Raw genomic sequence first — 23,149 nt, 5'->3', positions numbered from 1 at the left:
CTGTACTATACCACTCCCGGGTCTATAGGCCATTAAGGTACAGGCTTGACACTGTACTATAACACTCCCAGGTCTATAGGCCATTAAGGTGCAGCCTAGATCCTGTACTATACCACTCCTGGGTCTATAGTCCATTAAGGTACAGCCTTGACACTGTACTAACGAAATGGGCAAGAATAGTTATCAAAAGGTGATGATTTCTTCATAGCACAGAGTAATATTTTTTCTGGTGAAGTCAGTGAGATGGGAAAAGTTTCTGTAAAACATGTTTCTGTTCAACAAGGGAGAGTAAATTGATTATTTTCCCTGCAAGCCCTTTTTATACATAATTGAACATGTCAACAAAAATGGAAAGGTACTTAAGAAATCACATGACCCAACCTCCTTATTTTGAAGCTGAAAAAGCAATGGCCCAGGCAAGTCTATGTTCAGGTTTGTACAGGTTGAGAGTCTAACAGGATTGTATAGTGAGACATGTGATCCACTCTAAATCAATCCTTATGTATCATTTAACGCTTTCAGGGTTTTGTATTGTTGTCGTCTGTTTATTATGAATTGTAGTCGTGTTATCCAACGTAAGCCTACTCTCAAAAAGAGTAACATTCAGTTAGTTTCGGATCAGTCTTTAGCTCTGTTTTCACAATGATGTGCAAAATACACTCTTAGGTACAACCTACCCACACAACCACCCACCCACATTCCACCTCTTCTGCCTAGCTGTATTGATCTCAGTAAAGTAATACAGGAATAACAACCTACAGAAGATCTCAAACGTTCCTCCTCTAGATGAGTTCTAATAGGTTACATTTCAAGGAAATATTAAAAATCACCTGGAAGAATGTAAGTAGAAACTCCGTGAAAGTATTCTAGAGTCTCGTACATAATAAAATTAGATGGTAACTCTTTATTTATTCCTTAGGGCAAAAGGCCTCCTCCCCATTGGACTTCTTTTCCTTTATGCTACAAGATCCGCCCTTTAAAATCACAGGCTTATTATGTATAATCCTCTCACTCGAACTTCCTCTTTCAATCATTTGCACAACCACATCTATTTACTTTTCTAAACCAAAAACCTCACTAAAAACAAAAACTACAAAACAATGTAAATAAAACCTCTGGCCTCTTTTTTACTAGTACAACCTCAAATCAAGTCCTTTCTCTATTCTTTCTTCTTCTCTTCTCTTCTCTTCTCTTCTCTTCTCTTCTCTTCTCTTCTCTTCTCTTCTCTTCTCTTCCTTTCTTTTTAATCTGCTTTGTGCAAAAATAATTAATTTATTTTAGAAGTATTATGGGAGTAAATCTGTTTTGGTTTCCATAGTTCACTTTTGTAATGCTGGCATCAGGGTTCAAGTGCACCTGTCACCCAGATAGTGCTGCTTGTACTTGTTAGGTAAGTTTTCACCCATCCCCCCCTCCCTCCCTCTCCCCCCACTTGATTGCCATTGAGTTATCTTGGTTCACTGTGGATATGTGCACATCTGTTAGTTCCAGTCTGAGAGTGGGTATATGTGGTGTTTGTTGCAGTACAATTCACAACTGGAAAGATTTACAAGCAATGCAAATACCCATCCCTTCATGAATGAATTATCAAAATGTGTTCTATATATGCCCTGGAATACCGCTCAGCCATGAAGAAGGGTGGCTTAATTCCTTTTGCAACAATATGGGTGGAATTGCAAACCATAATCCTAAGTGAGGTAGATGAAGAATGGACTAAAAGTCTTTTTTCTTTAATCCCGGGCTATCACATTAGACTTTGTACGGTCTCACTTACATTGAGATTTCCTCCCTGGTATCTTATTCATTATTAACTATGGACTTAGTGCAGTTTCTGAATAGTTGGGGACAGATAATTATTTTCTTTACATACCTGTGATGTTGCAAACAGTCGTCTGGTTAATTTAGAAATGTCACATTACACCAAGGTGCTTCAATACCTTTCATTGTTATCCACTGTACACATAAAATGTCTTAAAAAAATTTTTTTTTCTGGAGTTTCCCTCTCTCTTCCTGTCTTACATTCTGGCTTCAGTTTACATTTCTGTCACTTCATGCACTTGTCTGTAGGTCTTGTCTCTGTATATGTCCCGGGAGATGTCAGCTCTTTGCATGGGGAATGCTCTCCCTACCCATTGTCTGTGTAAGCCTAGGTCTGGACATACCACCTCCCGCCCAGGCACTCCACTCCTGCCTCTCTCCTTCTCCCTGGATCCTCTTTCTCAGTTATGGTACCTGTCTCTCCAGACATAGAATATGAGGAGCTTTGTTCATTTCATTTCTTCTCCTCTGCCCCAATCCAACCATTCAACAAGGGGACTAGGATAGTTTTAGTTTTCTAATGGCCCTTTCCCTTCTAACTTCAGAGATGCTCGTGCTAACCTTCAGTTTTGTTCAATCAAGGCTTTTCCCACCCTACGTCAGGCCCTGAAAAATGATGTCCAGAAAAACATCACATGTGTGACCACCAACACCATACACGTTTTCATCACAAAAGACGACCAATTTTAACAGTGGATGCTATTCTGATTCTATCCATTGATAATCAACTCATTTTCCTTCTGTCCTACCAGAGTCCTAATTTTTCTCAGTCAAAGCACCCTTATGACAATGGCATCATTTTCAGCATCTAAATAGTGGTGGAACGTGGATATTCACTATTTCGCATGTTAAATATCCATTTGAGATCATATAAATACATTTTTAATTTATGTTTTTTGGTGTAGATTATGGTCACAATTTTAACAGTTGTAGGCAAAGATATTCCAACATAATAAAAAAGAGAAGATTGGAAAGGCCTCCTCAACCTTAAGGGGATTTTACTTAGGTTAAGTACTCAAAAAGAGCTGCGTACTTTTTATACTTCACAAAAAGCTAATCAGTGACTTCTAAAAAACTTAAACCAACCTCAGGATTTTATTTTTACCCTTGAATCTTTTTAATGACTAATTGTTGATATATTTTCTGCCAACTGGTTTATTTCTTTCTTTCTTGAAAACTGTTTCAGGGAGACAAGGTTTTTCACACATTTGGGAAAAAAAACTCTAAAAGATGGGGAAATATTCACTTTTGCTTTGCTACAGCATCTTCTGGAAAGATCTATTAATAGCTAGGAAACTGCATCAGCTGACAGAATTATCTTTAAAATAAAACAGGATAAGAGAATGAGAAGTGATCTCAACTCAGGAGTTCAGGCGGGGTGTTTGGCGACCTTTGGTAGGCAGTTGCGGCCCAAGGATAGTTACAGTGCACAATATGCTCAAAAACATGATGCCCCAAAGTTTCTTCCTTGCTTCTAAACAGAATGCATTGTTGTTGTTGTTGTTGTTGTTGTTGTTTTACCAAATATGCTATGAACTGATGGAGTTCACCAAATATTTAGGTCCTGCCTGAAGATATACAAAGACAAAAATATATATTTGTTCATGACTCAGAACAGAGGGGCATTTATTTATAAAATTGAACATATTTCTTGTTAGAGATTTTACAATTTTGGGTACCAAACTTGATGGGAGCATCAATACACCTAGAGTCCCTCTCCTTAGTTTACAAAGAAAAGACAATTTCATATGTGTCACATCTAGCACAGGGCTCAGTGACTCTGCATGAGTGAGTGTGTGTGTATGTGTGTATGTGAGTGGGTTTGTGTGTGAGTGAGTGCCTGTGTGCAGGTGTGTGAACATGTATGAGAGCATGGATGAGTGTGAGCACCTTGGGTGTGAGTGTGTATGTGGGTGTCAGCCTGTGGGTATGTATGTGTATGTGTGTGTTGTGTGAGTTAGAGCCTGTGTGGGGTGTGAGTCTGTGTATGTGATATGAGATTTTAACAATGTATATGTGAGTATTTAAGAAACTGATTTTACCTGATAACAAAAGCTCAGTAACAATAGATTGCTGACAAATTTTGAGACAAGAAACTAGTAGAGAGTCCCCAGACATAAATAAGTAGAGAGTCAGAGCAGCCTGCCTATGGCTGCGCATAATGCCCATCATTTTTATTATATGTCAACTTCCCAATGAGGAGTGGCCAGAGAATGGCGTACACTCTGATCTTTGCCCCATCTCTGCCCCTTTCAGCTGCTTTCCCGGGTTTCATTTCGCTGACCCTGACTGAGCTCTGGATGGTGCCACAAGAGTTCTGGATGAGTGACTCTTTTGAACACTATTGGAATCCACTTCTGTCCCACAGTTTAATTTGTTCAGCATCAAATACCAAAGAAAAAAGGAGTAAAGAGAAGATAAGCAGAATCTAGGGACCTGGGCCTTAGCCTCTGTCTGGTCAGATCCTAACTGTGTATCCTTATAGCTATAGAATCATAGCATTTTGAAATCAGTGGTAATCTATGAGAAGATTATTTTTTTCCGGCTTCAAAATTTTTCAGGTAAGTAATGAATACACAGAGGTGCTGAGTTACAGAGTGTTGCTCATCCAATTCATGTGACTGAAGCCTAGTTCTCTCTCCCCAAGTAGGTAAGTTGGGATAGGAACAGGGTACTGACTCAGCTCCGAGGCCCTGTCCCTGGGAGTCAGAAGTGGGTGGCATAATCACAGGTGTGAGCACATAGCAGTACACAGCAAAAGGGACAGAGCTCATTTGAAAACCCTGATTCAAGTGCAGCTGGAAGGAAAGCAAAGGATGGTTTGAGGAATCAGATGATTGTGCAAATAAAAATTAAAACCCCATAAGAAAGTGGAGTCAGCAGTAGAAAACCCTTCTGAACATGGAAAATAAAGACTTGCACGAAGCATTTCACATAGTATGAGACCAGATTAGGTCCACATAGGAAAGTTTTTTGAACCATAGACATGTATGCAAGTAAAGCATTACCATAAATATTGAAAAATATGTGTATTTATTTTATCTATTAAATATATGTATTAAAATGTATGTATATAAGATATGCATGTATGTAATACCTGTATATTCCCTTAAATATCTATTTTAAATTGGAAAAATTCCCCAAGTTTAGAATCCTGTACATTGCTATGGACATTTTATGTTTTATTTTACTTTGTCTTAATTCTTCATGTTTGATAACATTAAAGTGGAGAACTCCAAGGGAATCAGTATCAGAAACCACAAGAATAGAGAAAATCCATTTCATATATTATTAATAGTGTTCTTCACAGTATTTCTGTTATACCATGATGACTTTATATTAAGATTTATTAACAAATTATTCTCTAACTAGAATTTTTACATGTAAGTAAACAGAATGGCTCAGATTCAATCTAGTCAGAACTCCTTTTTTTCTTTTTTAATTTGTGAAACAGAGGCAGAATTGAGCCATACAAACTCCATTCTAAGAAAAAAATGTGTAAAAGTATTAGCAGATAGCCATATTGGTATAAGTAGGAAAAGAAAGTTTTTATTTAGTGAAATCATAATGCGGTTTGGCACACACAAGCCAATTACTTATTAATTCCCTGGCCCACAGGACAAAGCTCTTTTGCTATTTGTTTGTTTGTTTGTTTGTTTGTAACAGGGAGTTTAGGGTAATGTGAACCATTACTCCTCTTTCCTCTGCTTTTTCCTTCCATAATGGGAAGAGTTAGCGCAGTATGGATAAACTATTTGAAGAAGGAGATACATTTAAACCCAGTATTCCTATTACTGAGACATCTGTTACCAGTGAAGCATCTTATTTCATAAGGTAAAGTCGGAAATTAAGTAGATAAATCACACTGGTGTAGTGTGGACTAGAAATTTCTCTCACTAGATAAATTCAGAACAGGTTGCTATACACTGGGAAGGTTTAGTTTCGGTCTAGAAAGAAGATGGAAGAGTCCAAGGTAATGACTGATTGCAGCAGCTGACCTTACTGAAAGCCACCAGGGAGGAGGGGAGAAGGTGGAGAGTGGTCCTTCCACATCCTATGAGCACTGTCCTTGGTTCTGATAGCCTCATTAAGTTTTCAATCAAAAGGAGTAAGTAATTATTAACAATAGGTAATCTATACATTCTATTTCAGGATGCCATTGAAATCACTCTTTAAATAATATTATCTACTATTGCTTCAGTCTTAATAATGTCCCCTCAAATTATTGAGTAGATATCATGTGTCAAACGCTAACCTGTGCATGTCACATGAACCATCTCATTACTCTGTGTGATTAAACTGAGAGCGAGGCAAACTCACTATCCTCTTTTTACACATGAAGAAATTGAGGCTTAGAGAGGTACATCGGTTGTCCCTAAGACAGAGCCAGGATTTTAACCCAGTTCATCTGTATCTAAAGCCTACTCTACTAACCACTGGATACAGTACTGAAGTTCATTTTCACTCCTTCATTTCATGGTCAGCTGATAGTAATCAGGGGTCCACATACAAAAGGATGTTGTGATTCGCTACAAAATATTCAGATGCAGTATTTCTTAAACTGATAATTAAAAAACACAATGTAAGGACATTATAAGAAAAAAGCACAAAAGATTGTCTTTTTTGCAGAAAATGCTATAATGTGAGTATTTTAAAAACAGCCATTTCTAGGATTTCTCTAAGTTTTATGGTTCCAGGTCTTACACTCAGGTTTTTATTCCATCTTGAGTTAATTTGTATATATGGTGAGAGTTAGGGATCCAGTTTCATTTCTGCATATAGCTATGAAATTTTCTCTTAAACATTTATTGAATAGGGTACCCATTCCCCAGCATATGTTTTTTGTCATCTTTTTTTTTTTAGACGGAGCCTCAAGCTATCCCCCTGGGTAGACTGCCACAGCATCACAGCTCACAGCAACCTCCAACTCCTGGGCTCAAGCAAGTCTCCTGCCTCAGCCTCCCAAGTAGCTGGGACTACAGGCACCCACCACAACGCCCGGCCATTTTTTGGTTGCAGCCATCATTGTTGTTTGGTGGGCCTGGGCTGGGGATTTGAACCTGCCACCTTAGGTATATGTGGCTGGCGCCTTAGCCACTTGAGCCACAGGTGCTGAGCCTGTTTTTTGTCGTCTTTATCAAAAAATCAATTTGTTGTAGGCATATGGCTTTATTTCTGAGTTCTGTGTTGTATTCCATTGATCTACATGTCTACTTTTATACCACTAGCATGTTATTTGGGTTATTATAGCTTTGTAGTATAATTTGAATTCAGATAATGTGATGCCTCTAGTTTTATTCTTTTTGCTTCATATTGCTTCTGGGATCTTTTTTGGCTCCATATGAATTTTAGAGTATTTTCTAATTCTATGAAAAGTGATATTGATCTTTTGATAGGAATTGAATTGAATCTATTGATTGTTTTGGACAGGAAATTCATTTTAACAATATGGATTATTCCAGTCCATGAGAATGAGGTATTATCTCAAAAGCAAACACAACAACAAAAATAAATAAATGTCACTTAATTAAATTAAATATTTTCTGCACAACAATATAAATAATAAACAGAGAAAATAAACAATACATGGAATGGAGAAAACGCTCAAAATCTATACATCTGACAAAAGAATAATACTTAGACTCTATAGGGTATTCAAACAACTTAGCAAAAAAATAAAAAGGAACAAATAACCTTATTAAAAAGTGAGCAAAGTAATATGAACAAACATTTTTTTAAAATGAGATATACAAATGAAAAAAAAAAAAAAGAAAAACGTCTCAACATTACTAAGAATCAGAAAAATACAAATTAAAACCACAATGAAATATTTCTTACCCCAATCAGAATGGATGTTATTAATAGATGTTAACACAGAGGCCATGAAAAGAGAATGCCTAAAAAGTTTTGATGGGAATGTAAATTAGAACATCCTCTATGGAAAACTATGGAGATATCTCAAAAACCAAAAGTAGGTCTACCATTAGATCCAGCAATCCCACTACTAGGTATCTACCAAAAGAAAAGAAGCCATTTATATAAAAAAAGTTAATTGTATGTTCATTGCAGCACAATTAACAAAGGTAAAGATATGAAATCAACCTAAGTATCCACAGACTAATGAAAAGGTAATGAAAATGTGGTATGGATGAGGTCAGGCCATTAAGTTTATGAACTCATCCTAGAAAAACTGCTACATAGCTCACCATAAAATATCACTATGGTCATCTTTGAAGTGCTAGCATTGGCCATCTATTGACCACAGTGATATTCATCAACTAGGTATGAAGCACTTTTTCTAGGATGAGTTTACAAACTTAATTGTCTGACTTCATGTATACACACGCAGTGGAATACTACTTAACCATAAAAATGAACTGACCTGGAGACCATTATCCTAAGAGGTGAAACTCTGCAATGGAAAATCAAGTACCATATGTTTTCTCTTATTAGAGGAAGATAAACTATGGGTAAAGACGCTTATACAGAATGAAATAATAGACATTAAAGGCTCCAGTGATGGGAGGAGGATTAAAAATTACCTCTTGGGGACAATGTGCACTATTTGGATGATGAATTGACTAAAATTCTAGACCTTACCACTATCCAATATACCCATGTAAGAAAATTGCATAGTATACCCTAAATATATTGAATAATGAAATTTAAAACAAGGAAGCACTCATTTTAAGCAGATTGTTTGATATTCTTTCAGTGAATATATGATTCTTAAGTGATTATGTCAACTGATTAAAATAGCTTTATAATAAAATCAAATTTCTAATACCTGGACTCTGTTTATGTCCACCAAATATAAGCTACAAGTTACACTGGACTATTAATATGTATGTTCAGATTGTGCACAACAGAAAGGATTTTGTACTATGGAGCTAGTAGGGCTAAATACAATATCCTCTGAGTTTTATGAATAAAGGTAAGGTACCTTTTGTTTGTTCAAGTGTACTGGGTTGGCTAACACACACATTGCATCCTAAAGTCATAAAGGGGCAAAGCTGGCTCAGTTGCAATGTGTAGAGACAGTGGTGAAGATCCAAAAAGCTCTGAAATAAGCCATTTGGTGACTCAGATTCATGAATGTGATCAACACTAGAAAGAATAGGTTAGTGAAGTTAGAAAACAGTAAAATTGAAGCAGGGTATTCATAAAATTAGATGCAGAGTCTAACTTGAACAAAGTATTTCCTTTTGTTAGTCTTTGTCTAACATAAAGTTCTATTGTTGGAGTAACCTTCTCAGAAACCAGGTTTAGCCATGTATTGCCAAAGTTTTCTTCTTGGTACAATTTTCCAATAATTTTGTTCAAGAAATTTGGTTAGGGTGGGAACTTGTCATGTGGGATGAGAAATAATTTTCAACACAAAGATTAGAAATAGAAGTAAAATGTTTATTTTACTTTTTCCTGAGAGAGGGGGAATGGGCTCAGCAAAAAAAAAAAAAAAAAAAAAGAAAGAAAGAAAGAAAAGAAAGAAGAATGTTGGGAGAGAGGGAAAGGGGGGTTGGGTATTTAAGGGGGTGAAAAAAATGATTGTTGCCAGCTGATAGGAAGCACACTTCAAAGTAGCTGTGCCAGTTTCTCTGTTTTCTCTCTCTTCTCTGTGAGGATCCCTTGTTCAGGGTCTGTAGAATCTAGTCTGGCAGGAACCCAGATCCGGGCTTCTGCCTTCTCAGTTTTTATCAAATGCTGCAAAGCAACAATATTAAATATAATATTTTAATCCACCAGTGGTTAATCAAACAAGGGGCTGTTTTGCTGTGATCTTTCTTTTCAAAGGGGCAATTATATACTGTGTTGTTCCATAGTTTATTTTCCTATGTTAGATAGTTTATTAACATGGCTGTCCTAATAGCCTATGTCTCAGTATGCTACATTTTGTAACATTACTTGGAGATACAGCACTGAGAAAGGAGGCACAACTCATTACAGATATTTGTCTACTTATTATGCTATTAAGATAAAATTCTTAAATATCATAAGGTATTTTTTTTCTTTTTTTATTTCTTTTCTTTTTTTTTTTTTTAGAGACAGAGTCTCACTTTGTCGTCCTCAGAGTGCCATGATGTCACAGCTCACAGCAACCTCCAACCTGGGCTTAGACGATTCTCTTACCTCAGCCTCCAGAGTATCTGGGACTACAGGTGCCTGCCACAACACTCAGTTATTTTTTTTGTTGTTGCAGTTTGGCCAGGGCTCAGTTAGAAACTGGTGCCTTAACTCACTGAGCCATAGGCACCACCCCATAAGGTATTTGTTTATCAAACCATCTGAGCTTTCTCAAATTAGAGAGTTTCAGGTAAATAAAAAGAGTGGTAGACAAATAAACAAACATACCAGTTTTCTGTAATTATATTTACTCTGTATATTCATATTTAAATAAGTACATAAAACCCCTCTAAGAATGGATATAGGAGTGATTTGCAATGTAGCTAAATAACTTCCATGTCTTAACTTTCTGCCTGGAACAAATTCAAGAAAAATATTATGCTACAATATGCAGCAGAGAAAATTTTTCAAACAAATTTGAGTTTCTTAATTAACCTGCTATGAAATAGGGCATTCTCCTTAAATTGAATAATGATAATTGTTAGAGAACTTCCAAGGGGATTGTAAGTTGGAAATGTGCATAAGAGCAATGATTGTTCATTGATTTTTTTTCTTTTGCAGAAAAAAAAAAAAAAAGAAAATCACTGTCACTCCTGGTAGAGTACAGTGGCATTACCATTGGAACTTGAAATTCCTAAGCTCAGGTGGTCCTCCTGCCTTAGCCTTCCAAGTACCTGGGACTACAGGTGCCCATGAAAATGCCTGCCAATTTTTCTATTTTTATTAGAAAAAGAAATGAGAAAACTCCTGAGTTCAAGTGACCCTCCTGCCTTACCCTTTCAGAGTGCTAGGATTGCGGGTGTGAACCACCACACCCAGCCCACTGATTTTTTAAATTGTTATTAAACCAAGATATAGTTTAGCTCCAAAAACATATGCCTCCGCAAATATCAGTAGTTAAATAGAAAATAAGAACAAGTGATTTTGTAGGAAGTAAGATATATCATGTTGTGCTTTAGTTCTAGCAACAGGCCATACACATATTTCTCATTTTGTCTTCTTATAAAACTGCCTTAGTTTATTTAATGAAATTGATACATTTTGGTATCCCCTAGGGAAGCCCATGTTCCCTCTATATTATCCATGCTTTCTTTTCCCTGTTAAGAGAGAAACCACAGAGTTTTGATGACATATATGAGTGTGTATACATTTACATACTTTTATATTTATATTTTATATGTTTTCCTTAATTATAATGTATAGATTCAATTCCAGCTGTGGTCCAGCTGAATTTGAAGCAATGTGTGATTTTGTTAGATTCTAATTGGTAGTTCCCTGTTACTTCCATGTAAAGCTTAATATCAACACACCTGGCTCCCCAAGGATGCTTTTAGTTAAATAAATTAGCAGACAGAAGTTGTTCTGCAGAGCCTATGTCAAATATTTCATTTGTCTTTTTATATCTAAAGAATTGTGTGATTTTCTAAGCTTTAAAAGGAGCTTTTTATACTGACCTCTGTATAAACTACATAAAGCCTAGATTTCCTTGACCTAAAGAATCAAAAATGTGTATAATCTGGGATAAAACATCTTGTTAACCTTTTAACAACTTAAGTATTCTGTATTTTCAAAAAAGGAAGTTATTTGTCAGCTAATACTTTCAACGTTCATTTAGAGCTTAAAAGTGCATTATTTTACAAATGTTAAACACATAATACCATTTAAGGAGTGGTTGCAATTGGCCCGGTCTTGTTCTGTGGTGTTAAGGTTTTAAGTCATTTATTCCTGGCAGCAATCACATGAGGCAGTATAGTTTTTTAATCACAGTTCTTGTTCAGTGAAAAAGGAAACTGAGGCACTGATAAGTTAACCAACTTGTCAAAAGTAACACAAAGAGTGAATAATTGAATTGGGCGTGGATGATGAGCCGGTTAGTACTGGACAAGACACCCCTCGGAAACCTCTCATGAGGCAGAAGACATTTTCTAACAAACTTTTGAGAGTGAAATCCTCATTATTTACAGGTTTTGTAGCATGGATAATAATAAAATAGAACCTTTGTCTCAAATGTTAGACACTAAATGAGCAAAAGTAGAAAGAACATGGATTCTTTGCTGTCACGCCATTCAAGGTTTGTTAAACAAATCTGACAAATGAAATTGACTGAAGGCTGAGGAGAGACAGCGTTCTTTCAATCAATCCATTATAAGTGCAGGGCAGAAAATGGGGGAGAGTCTCTGTGGGGGACAGTGGGGGACAGCCATCGCTCAGGGGCAGAACCATCGGACACTGTGCCGGCTGAGACTGGACGTCAGAGGAAAGCCCCCAGAGGGGGTGAGGGTACGAAGCCCCCAGACGGGGTGAGGGTACAAAGACCCCAGACGGGGTGAGGGTACGAAGCCCCCAGACGCGGTGAGGGTATAAAACCCCCAGAGGCAGTGAGGGTATAAAACCCCCAGAGGCAGTGAGGGTATAAAACCCCAGAGGCAGTGAGGGTATAAAGCCCCAGAGGCAGTGAGGGTATAAAACCCCAGAAGCAGTGAGGGTACACCTAGGGCACCTGGGGAGAGGCGGGTCTGGGCATGCTGGAGAGAAGACGGGTGATGGGCTGAGGTCAGAAGGAAGAAACTGGCCAATCATCCGGGACTTGACCAAGTTTGACCAAGGTGAAAGGCAAGTAGAAGGGCAGGTTCATCTTCATGTTTTAAAAGGACCACTTGGGTTGATGAATGTGTACTGGGTGGGGTTGGGGAGGCGCAAAGTGGCCGGAACAGGAGGTCCAGGCTGAGGGCTGGCGCAGCGGCAGAGAAGACTGGGGGTGTTAAACACAGCATCGCCAGGACACTTGGCAGTTTTCAAAGCCCTTTTGCCTCCTGCACAGCCGACAGCCGAACTGTGAGAAGAAATGTCTCACCACCAGCCGCAAGTCCGTCCTGAAAAGTGCCACACAGGCCTGTAGAGCTTTGGAAGGGTGGGGTGGAGGCAACACTTGAGGCCAGGAGTTTGAGACCAGGCTGGGCGACATAGTGACAGCCCCATCGCTACAAAATTAATAACAACAACAACAATAATAATAACTAGCTGAGCATGGTGGCATGGTCCCAGTTGCTTGGGATGCTGAGGTGAGAGGATCGCTTGAACCCAGGAATTTGGCGTTGTTGTGTTGCAGTGAACTATGATCATGCCACTGAACCCCAGCCTGGGAGGCAGACTGAGAGCCTCCTTCTCAAGAAAAGAAAAAAAACGTGTCAAGAAAAAAAAAATAATTCAGTTTAAATACTATCCACATATAGAGAACAAACATTCCCTGCATTCACTCCTGCTGGTTTATATTTAAAGTGGAGCGGACTTGTGGAGGCGCAGGCTTGGTGTCTGGTCCGAGTCAGGCCCAGAGAAAATGATGCACGCGTACTGAGAGCTCAGATTACAGAGTGTACTTTGCTTTCCTCTTGGTGGGCAGAAGATTCATTGCTCTGTGGTTTCTTGAGTCTAAGAAGGAGATGGACACTATGTGAAGTGGACATTTTTAATAGAGAAGAGAAAGCACAAAATCAGGGTGTTTTTCCAAGATATGGACTTGTTTTTCCTTTGTAAGCCCACCCTTCTCTCGAAATATCTCTCTCCATAGCCTCCTCAGTCTTTGATATCTGGCAATTATTCTTTCCAATATGTTATTTTTTTCCTAATGTAAACAAGGCCACATGTGGGTCCCAGCAGTAGAAAAGCTAGAGATGGTAAGGTAGCATCCCCAAGGAGATTAGAGACTCCTGCACAGTAGGTAAGAAATATGGGTACACAGAGCTCTAACCAAGCACAAAGACAGAAGCGCTTAACGTTGCCATCAATATTCAAAGCAAGAAAGAATCAGTTGTAAAAAATAAATAAATAAATAAATAAATAAACGGTTTAAAACAAAAGCAAAAAAGATTCCTTTTGCATTTTTTTGGGGGGGGTGCGGTTTGAGTTTTAACCTGCCACCTCCAGTATATGGGGCCAGTGCCCTACTCCTCTGAGTCACAGGCGCCGTCCAACCAAAAAAGGTTCTTAAGGGAAGACAGGGTTCCGCAGATGCTTGGAGAACTCTGATGCAGGTAGTGAGGACATCAATTATGCCCTTCTCATGCAATTCTTGTGATAAGGACTTTAGATGAATTTGTTAAGATCCACAGAGAGAGTTGCTTATCCTATCTATGACTAATCACTCAAATGTGCCATCTTTGCTGGCTCTCAACTATCAAACAGCAGTATGTTCCAGACACGTGGGGCAGATATGATGATCTCTTCACTTTTGTGCATAGTGTTTTATTTATTTGTTTTATTTTTTTGGGCCGGGTTTCCTTTTTTTGGCCTCTGTAGAGTGCCGTGGTGTCACAGATCTCAGCAACCTCTAACTCCTGGGCTTAGATGATTCTCTTGGTTCAGTCTCCCGAATAGCTGGACTACTGGTGCCAGCCACAATGCCCGGCTATTTTTTCTTTTTTCTGGCTATTTTTTTTGTTGCAGTTTGGCCAGGGCCGGGTTTGAACCTGCCACCCTCGGTATATGGGACAGGCACCCTACTCACTGAGCCACAGGCACCGCCCTGTGCGTAGTGTTTCGAAGGTTCCTTGACCCGTCAATGTCTCTCGCTTCTCGAATGCCCCTCTACCTATAAGCATTACTTCATTTCCTCAGTATACTCTAGTCCCCTCTTTCATTCATCCACAAGCCTCAGTGGAAGTGGTATTTAAATTTGTGTAATAAGGGAGTTCTTATGCTAGATTGCAAGATACTAGTTCCTATGTCTGTTGGAAGCCTATTATCACAGAATTCATAAAATTCTTCCTTGAGAGATGTCTGGTAAATCAGATAATCTAAAAAACAGTGCACAGCTCACTGCATGTTGGAGTGAAACCCTGGATGTTTGACACCTGTTATGACTGAGTGACTTGGCGGTCAGGTGGAGCCATCTGCTGCAGACGAAGCGTTCTCCACGTATATTGAATAAAATGAGAATCTACAGTGACCAGCAGCAATCTGCAAAAGACATGTGGGATACAGGAGAAGGGCCTCTGCCTTCAGGATGCTACGGAGGGGCTGTCACTGCAAGAGAACCAGGGAAAGAAGCTGCCTGTGAGAGCCACAGCCTGGAAACCAGATCTGGAGGGGCGGGCGTAAAAAATCCCCCTGGTGGCTTGCACAAAAATAGTTGTAGGTAAATTCCTGTCATTTGAATTATTTTTTGCCACAATTAAGAGACTAATTAAAATTTGTGAGACTCTCCTGAGTTGGGGAAACCATGTAAGTGTTTGAATAAACAGAAAAAGAGTCTTTCTTCTTAAATGTATGTGTCACACGGGGTCTGCAAACACAGAGCTCTTTCTGAGAGGGTGGGTGGAATTGGTCTCTGGCTGAAACAGAACAAAGGAGTCTCGGGCAGCCGGTTATGTAGTTTTGCTATCTTTGTACTTGAATTTATTCATTTGGTTGCAGTTATTGCAGTTTAAGTCTGACCTCACAATAATTTACTGAACTCTCTCTTGGTGTTCCCTTCAGAAGTATAGTGTGGGTAAATAATTGAGGAAACCCTAAGGGGGAGCTCTGTGTTCTCAAGGTGGCAGCTACTGTTACAGGATCCCTTAGGGGAACTGAAGGCATTTGCTCACTGGTACTGAGTGGAGTGAGCAGTGTTTCAGTTTGTTTTGTTTCTGAAGAAATAGTGTAGTATGCCAAATAATATCTATTCAAAGATAGTCTCTTCCAAATTGCTGGAGCTTATATTCTAAAAGAGACTTTGCAAATGTGATTAAGTTAAAGATCTTGAGATGGTGAGATCATCCTGGGTCTCCTCCGGTGGGTTAAATGTAGTCACAAGGGTCCTTATGGTGAAAAGAGATGTGAGGACAGAATCCTGAGATTGGAAGGATGGAACACAGGTGGCCTTCAGAAGTTAGAGAAACCGAGGGAACAGACTCTTCTCCAAAGGCTCTAGAAGGACCCGGCCCTGAAAAGGCCTTAGCTGTAGCCCAGAAAAATTGTTTAGGGACTTGTGGCCTTCAGAACAACTACAACAAAGTGTTGCTTTAATGCAAATGTCAAGTTTGTGGTCATTTGTCACAACAGCTACAGGAAACTACAAGGTCATTCAACATAAAATGTCTTATTTTGAATCAAAAGTTTAGTTTATTATAAACAAGAGGCAGTCAAACTATGCACCTGAAGTGTCCACACGGGTTGGCCATCTTAATGGTGTCTCAGTGCCAGCGGGAAAGAAGCCTGGAGAGCGGGTGGCAGTGAAATCTCAAAAAGCATTTTCCATAGCTTGTTGAGAATTTGGAAGAAGTGTGGTGAGTTGATGCAAGGTCTGGTGAATACGGTGGGTAACAGAGTTTTTATACACTTTCTTAAGTTTGAGCAGCGTTGTTCGTGAAACAGTGTTATTTGCAAAAGGATTGACCTTTCTCTATCAACTAATCTCAGCTGCTTAATTACAAGCATCCTGCTCACTTTGTCTGATCGTTTGGGGCAGACATCTGCTATAATAAATTGATGAGGTTTCCTGAAGCTGCAGTGGGTAACACCGGTGCTGGACCACCAAACAGACACCATTGGCTTTCTTTGATGAATGTCACCTTTGGACCGTATGTCAGCATAGCATCTTTATGCAGCTGTTGTGCCAAACTCTTGTAATTGTCAAAAAGAATCAATTTTTCATCACACATAACAATACCTTGAAGAAATGGTTCTCCTTCATGCCATAACAGCAAAGAAAGGCAAAATGATTTCTCCTGACACTTGTTTAATTCACACTATCCAGACCCTTTTACCTGGATGATTTGTGTCCAATGGTCCAATATTGTTGGAGTAGTAACATCAAAGTGTGCTACTTCACAGGTAGGTTGAGATGGGTTTGCTTCCACAACAGCACTCCGCTCAGCAGCATTGACCTTGGTCTCAGGTCACTCACGAGGCTCATGTTCAGGATTAAAATGACCAGAGCTGAATTCACAGACCATCCAGGGACTGTGCGTTCATGAGCCACATCCTTCCCAAGACTTCCTGGATGTTTCAAGCTGTCTACGCTGCATTGGTCCCACAGTGGCACTGATATTAATAGATAACATACGTTTTTGACTTTATCCATGGTTTCACAAAAATTGCTCTAAAATATTTGTAAGATGTGCACAAGCCAGATGTGCATTTGAAAGAATGAAGACGTACCTTCCCAAGGAGAATGACACAGAGTGTCAAAGCGAAGTATCAGAGAGATCAGCTGTCACGCTTAGTGCAAAGGGAAGTGAACATTTCATACTTAAGATAATAATACAGGTGGGCACAAAGCGAACCACAACAGATATAATTAGCGTCACAGAAAGGAAGACAGCAGATGTCAGGACATGGTTCCACTGACCCGAGTGGCCTGTGACGGGTGGAAGGCAATGTTCGGAGTGGAATCCCTTGTCAGTTTTCTGTGCAAGTAGATAGAGATGACCCAGGGTTAAGAAAACAGAAACCTTCGTTTTCCTGCATGCATTTCTCTGATTTGGGAAGTTATATTCCAATTAATCTAGTCAAAATGCACATATCTACATCTATTTACAAATATCTTACCAAAGAGGTATGAACCCATGTGAAGGTGTCAGGGCAAGTGCCCCCCCCGAACGCCCCTTTTCTGTGGAAGGTTCTGCTGCAGTGTAGAGAGCAGGTGTCTGCCGTCCTCCTGCAGTACCATCGGGATGTCCTGGGACCAACGTGAGTTCTACAGGTTTATTACTGGGCTGCCAAATTTTGACGTTAACACATTTAGGGATGCAGCAGTCACAGTCTTTGTTTCACTCTCCCGTCAGGGTTGGCCACATCCTTCCGTAAATAACAGCAGCTTACTGCCTCCCCCAGGGAGCACTGTGCTGGGGGCAGGAATAAGACTCAGCCCCCCGGCTTCGGGAGAAATGTCTAGTGGGGGAAATGCACAAGTATAGAGAAATCATAAAGTAAGAAGGCGGGGTGTTCTAGGAACGTGAAATCCAAGCACGAAGACACAGGGAAGACTGAAATTAGACACATCCATCTATTTACTGAAGAGGAAAAAGAATCAGTTGGAAAAGAATATGCAAATGAAAGTGACAAAAATACGCAATCCTCCTGTTATTTTTTAAAATGACTTTCAGAAGACGTTTATTATAAATAATATGTGATTGCCCCAAAAAAGAAAAACAGCAATATACCTGTAATATTACACTATATGTGGAATAAAATACTTGCCCAGTCTGCCGTGTGCCAGTGATTGCTGTGAACAGGGGTCTTGTTTATAAACCCATCTGTGTGACGGTAATTTTTGACTCGTTAGTTAGGGACCTGATTACCCTGATCTGGGGTAAACAGTGTTGGGTAGAATCATTTCTTTTTGCATACTCTCCATTTGTTTTACCAGGAATTAATGCCGACAGAGAACCGTGGTGAACCTGGCATGCTGAAAGAATTCACACCTTCAGATTTGTAAAGGCAAAATATATTTCCTCTAGGAAGTTCCTACAAGCTCAAAAGCGACTCTAAAACACCCAAATCCCTCAAATCCCCATGCAGTTCACAAAGAACTGTGTGCATTCCAGCAACAGTTAGGGTTTGCCAAGAATGTAAATATGAAAATATGATGGAGTTTGGAGCCATCTCACATTTTAATTCAAATTCCTATGCCTAAATCCTATGCCTAGCTTTTCTGTAAGTAGAGTCCTTTCAATGGAAACTCACAAATAGAAATATCTTGAAAAGAAAACTGAATTATACCTTTATGTAAACGCTTGAGGTAAAACTAATTTAAAGTCCAGGATTTCTTGTTTTACCTAGTCTGTGGAGCCTAAGTAAAATTTTCACTCAGTCACATAACAGGCTGTCAGGACTATTGCTGATTATGGAAGTTTATTTGAAACCAATTTACCAGTTTGGCTGATTTTTTTCCCTTAAATTGATTGATTGTTGGAATTTACCTGCCCTCGCCATCTCTTTTTCTTGTCATTTAATTGCCGCTAGCTTTTGCATTTTGTCCCAAGTAACTGTGCTAACTTTACAAGGGGAACCTCAGAAAACAAAGTGTAGTTTGCAATTTTGCCATTTCTACTAAGGTCTTGGAACATAAAGAACTAAAAACAACTGAATTAACTCTCTAAGAATTGTTTTTGTGTATAATAAATTATTTGGAGAGCAATTTAGGCAAACTAGAGATTAAGCAATAGAAGAATTATACACATGATCAGAAATCTTATATTATCAGTACATTTTCATACGTCAGTTTTTCATGAGAAATAATACATTAAAACAATCCAGGGTGCCAGTGATCCCAGACCCCTCCTCACGTACTATACTCCCTCAAAGTCTAGTTAGCAAGTAGGACGGCAGCAGACAGAATCAAAGAGTGCTAGAAATAATGTCGAAAATACAATATTAATAAAAATTGAGATACTAAGATACATTTTTGTCATATCAAAGATATTCTTAATCTATAAGGATAGATTTTTTGGGGGAAAGGGAAGGATCTACGGTATGCTTTCTTAAAGACAGCATCACAAAATCAAAAGAACTGGACTGTAAACCAGGAAAATTCTAGAATCCTTAATTTGATTTGGGTAAATTAATTATCTTTATTGAGTTTTATTCCATTTTTAGTTCAATAATAAGAGGAAAGGATTCTGTAGACTCTACGCAGGATCTTTTCATCCAGATGATGATGATACAGCTGGCTATCCAACCTCATTTATGTTATTGAAATGTCCTCCTAACTCATTTCCCTCCCTGCAGACTCACTGCTTAGTCAATTTTCTTCTCTGAAACCAGGGTGAATCAGATCGTGTCCTACTGATTTTCACTTGCTGCGGGAGCTCGGCACTCTCTGCAGCCCCGCTCCTGGGTTCTGACTGTGCTCACTCATCAGCCTCCTTGGTTCCTTCCTCTGGCTGAATCGTGCTCACCTACTGAGTCAAGGTCTCTAGGCCATTTGGTCCCTTGAGGAGAAGGAAGACTTCCCTAACGGCAGACTCGTTTGGGTGATCTCGGACATTTTTGTACAATACCTTGCACTACCCCTAACATCCCATTCTCCCTGCAATTGCTGGCTCAGTGTTTAATCTCTACAACTGTTTTGTTTGTTTTTTGATTTTCCTAATTGAGTCCACATTTGTTTACATCACTCACTGTCACTCCAGTGCTTAAGGGGGCTTTGACTTCCGGAGTCATTCAGTCCTATTGGTTGAACATGTGAGCAAGTGAATAAATGGATGGTGTGACTCTACAGGTGCACAGAGAGGGAGTTAGGCATAGTATTTTCTTGTTGCATAGTATTTTCTTGTTCCTTTACATCATTGATTTACTTTTTCTAACAAAATTCCTTCTCTTTTATAGAATAAGATTATTTTTTACACGTATGACTTTAATATTGCTTCAGACTCAAAGAAATCAGTGCCTGCTACAGCTAGTTTTGAAGATAATGGAATGCCAATGTGAAGGAACACCAACGAAATAACACAAGAGAAGCACCCAAGGGTAGGTGAGGGCATCAGTAAACTGTGGTTCATCCAGACAATGGAATATTATTTACTCAGGGCTCAAAATAAATGAAATAAAGAGCCATGACAAAATAACATGAAGGGAATTTAAATATTACGGAGTGAAAGAAGCCAATTGGAAAAGGTTCCATCTTGCATGATTCCAACCGTATGACATTCTTGAAAAGGAAAATTATATAAATAGTAAAAAGATTAGTATTGGCCAAAAGTTGGAGCATGGGGAGGATGTGTAGAGCCCCAGAGGATTTTTAGGCAGTGAAACTCTTCTGTTCAGCACTGCTGTCATGACCCCATGCCATGGTACAATTGTCCAAACCAGTAGAATAGACATGACTGAGAGCGACCTCTAATGTAAGCTGTGGATTTGGGTGATAAGGATGTGCCAGTGTCTGCTGGTGTGTTGTGACAAATGAGCCACTTCAGTGTGGGATTCTGCTCAGGGACAGTTGTACGTATGTGATGACAAGGGGTGGACAGGAAATCTCTGTATATTCTGTTCAGTTTTGCTGTGAACTAAAAACTGTTCTTGGATACAAAGTTTATTAATTAAAATAATAGGGTGCTACTAAAAGACCTAGTTTGTTTTCTTCATGATTTAAGAAAATATTAATGGTATTTTAAACCAAGTTTAATAATTATTTAATGAAACTCTCAAAATTGGCTAATTAAATCATCCAAACAAATAGTAAATTCTCAATCTAAATAGGCAGTCTGCCTTGTTTAGAATTAATTTAAAATGATGCCGATACATTTTAACTACTTTTAAAATTAAGTAAAAATGCTGATATTTGATGAAGCTGGCAGTGGGCCTCCAATTTATTTGTTAATGTTAGAAATATCCCATAAGAAAATGTTAAATAATATCTGGTCAATCCTTTAAGCTCCATATTTGAGAAGCTCAGAAAGAAACAAAAAAAAATTGTCATATTAACATTTGTCTTAAAACGTATAATTATGTACGGATACCTAAAACTTTGCAAGACTTATCAATATTCAATGCTGTTTTACTGTAGTAAGAGTAGACTGGATCACAGCATATATTTTTTTTTCAGTACTGTAATGATGAGAAGTGAGTCTGTCAAAATGTCATCAGAGTTTGAAATTACATTAGTTCTGACTCTGAGACTCTTCATGTGCTAGTGCAATTTTCAAAAGTACCCAGGATACAACCAGCATGGGACTTCCATGTCAGAGAGTTTGGCACATAAAATAAAATTGCTCTAGCTTTGAGCCATACGTTCCTTTCATTTATTTTTACAGAAGAAAATAAATGTCAACACCAAGAGATTATACATACAATGCATTGAAATCTATGGCATATTTTGTGTGGCTGCTGTTAAGATAACCCAAGGAAAATGCATGGAGCAAGGAGAGCTCTAAACCTGCTATGAGAGAAAATGTGTTCTCGTCCACGATGCAGTGGAGAGTGTTTGCCCAAGATATGCACAGTTCAAGTCACATCTCTGACCAATAATTGGACTTCTCATCATAACAGCTAGCCTGAGGCATACATCATGAAAAACAGGGTTCCTGGATCAATTTAGATACGGTGAAACAAGGTTGCATGCACACATTACTACAGAGGGGGGAATTCTACCTCCTCAAATAGTACAGCACGGTACGATGAGAGCTGTATGGCAACGTGAAGGTGAAGGAACATTTAAATCGGAACCCTCATTTACTGTACAGATTAGGTAACGGCATAAATTAAAGGAATAGGACTTGCTCTTTAGTGTGTTTTAACCTATTTGGAAGGTGTCATATTCAAATTAACTTAATAATCCTCATAAAATAAACTCAAGAGGATATTTTGTAATGTCACTAAAATCATGTTTTTTCTATCACATAGCATTGGTACATTTGTGTCAGAAACTGGTTTGGAAGTGAAGAATTATTAATCAAAGAAATTCCTTTTCTGTGTTTAGTTTAAGGGAAGTCAAGTGTTGGCCTCGCAGGTGTGTAACTGTTAAGACAAGGAGGAGCCTGGGGACCTGGGACGGTGGGGTCAGGGTTTAGAGAATGTATGGAAAGAAAATAAAGAGGTGCTGATGCACAGCCAAAATGTGGAAGAGAAAACAAATTAACTGGGCTTTATTATAAATATTACATTGAAAGGGATCGTGTATAGATAAGAGCTGAGATTATATGTATTCTAATTCGGCACTTTTTTCCATCTTGTTTTCCTTTAAGTGTGATCTTCCCAACTACTACAAACACAAAAATACCCAGATTATAGAAAAAAGCTAAATTCTTGAAGACAAACAGGACGCTTGGCCCCATGGATAGTTATTAGAAGTTGAACCGTGCCCTCCCTTCTAGAAAAATGCATATGTTGAAGTCTAGCCACTGAGACCGCCAAAGTAGATGGCATTTGAAGACTTGAAGACAGGATTTTCAAAGAAATAATTAAATTAAAATGAGGTTATCAGGGCCTAAATCCAGTATGACTGTGGTCCTCACAAAAAGGGGAAATTTCGACAAAAGCACACACAGAGGGAAGACCCGAGAAGACTTGGGGGAAAGAATGAGATCTGCACAGAGCAAACCCTTCTCTTAGGGTTGTCACCCAATCCTGCCAATGCCTTGGTTTCCAACTTCCAGACTCCTGAACTGGGAGAAAATACATTTTTACTATTTTAAGTAAACTAGTACCCCGGTTTTGGGTAGTTTACTTCAGCAGCACAAGCAAACTAATTCAGTAATTGAAATGCATATATTTTGGAAACAACTGCAAG

The sequence above is a fragment of the Otolemur garnettii genome, unplaced genomic scaffold (genome assembly GCF_000181295.1).
Source record: "Otolemur garnettii isolate 467f Iridium unplaced genomic scaffold, OtoGar3 scaffold00034, whole genome shotgun sequence".
Classification (NCBI taxonomy): domain Eukaryota; kingdom Metazoa; phylum Chordata; class Mammalia; order Primates; family Galagidae; genus Otolemur; species Otolemur garnettii.
Note: the sequence above shows the minus strand (reverse complement) of the source record.